Here is a 1,130-nt window from a genome sequence, read left to right as displayed (position 1 = left end):
GAGATAGCTCAGCAGACTAAGCACCTACTTAAGCAAGCACAGGGACCAGGTTTGATTCCTGGCACCACATGCCACACCAGCCCTGCCCCTGGGGCATGGTGACCCAGTGACCAAGTCCAGTGGGTGCACACCTGTAATTCCAGTGCTGCAGAGGCTGAAAACAGGAGGATCACTACAAGTCTGAGCTGCGTAGTAAGACCCTGTACCAAAAACATTAAAAAAAAAAAAAAAATGGATACACAAATCTAAAATTTATAAAACAATAAAGACATGAAATAATATACATATTATCAGTACCACAATAAAATCCAAACAGTGGAATAATTTCTTACCCACCAATTAATATATAATTTTTAACAATTAGCCTCAGCTTCATCCTCAACGGCTTGCTGTTTCTTGTTGCCAAGCCATGAGCTCTTTTCCTGTCTTCCCCCTCTGCCAAGCCACCCATCCTTGCAGCCAGCTGACCGTGGACTGAAACCTAGGCAGACTATGAGCTAAAATAAACCATTCCTCCTTTAAAAAAGAAATCAGCCTCACAGCACTATCAAAGGTATGGCACAAATAAAAACCATAGAAATGTAAGCTAGCACAACCTTTTTTTAGTGAGAAAAATGGCAATATATGGGAAGAACCTTACAAAAATATCCTTGACCTCAGTAATTCTTACACAAATTTATCCTAAGGCAAGAAAAATGCAGTTTTTATACAAACTTTATATCAGTGTTAAAACAGTGAAAACCTTTTTAGCAGTTCTAAATTTCTAGCTAGGAACAATAGTTTGTGAGGTAATACTCACAATATAGTCACAATATATTATAGCACGTAAGTAAACAGGGTTAATACATGAAAATATTAAGTGGTCATCTTTTGGGCAGTGTGATCACTGGTAATTTTTATTTTCACAAGTTTTTTCAATAGATCTTAGTTTTATAATCAGAAAAAGTTATCACAATATACTGCTAATTGCAAGATTAGAAAAGACCCCACATTTACTATTTTAAAAATATGCATAGAAAAATACTAAAACCAGCAACAAAATGTAAAATAATTTTAGTACTGAAATTATAGGTATTTAATATTGATTTATACTTTTTTTTTTTGAGAGAGAGAGGCTCTTGCTATGTAGT

Source organism: Octodon degus, unplaced genomic scaffold, assembly GCF_000260255.1.
Source record: "Octodon degus isolate 3935 unplaced genomic scaffold, OctDeg1.0 scaffold00072, whole genome shotgun sequence".
NCBI classification, from domain to species: Eukaryota; Metazoa; Chordata; class Mammalia; order Rodentia; family Octodontidae; genus Octodon; species Octodon degus.
This window is presented reverse-complemented; position numbering follows the sequence as displayed.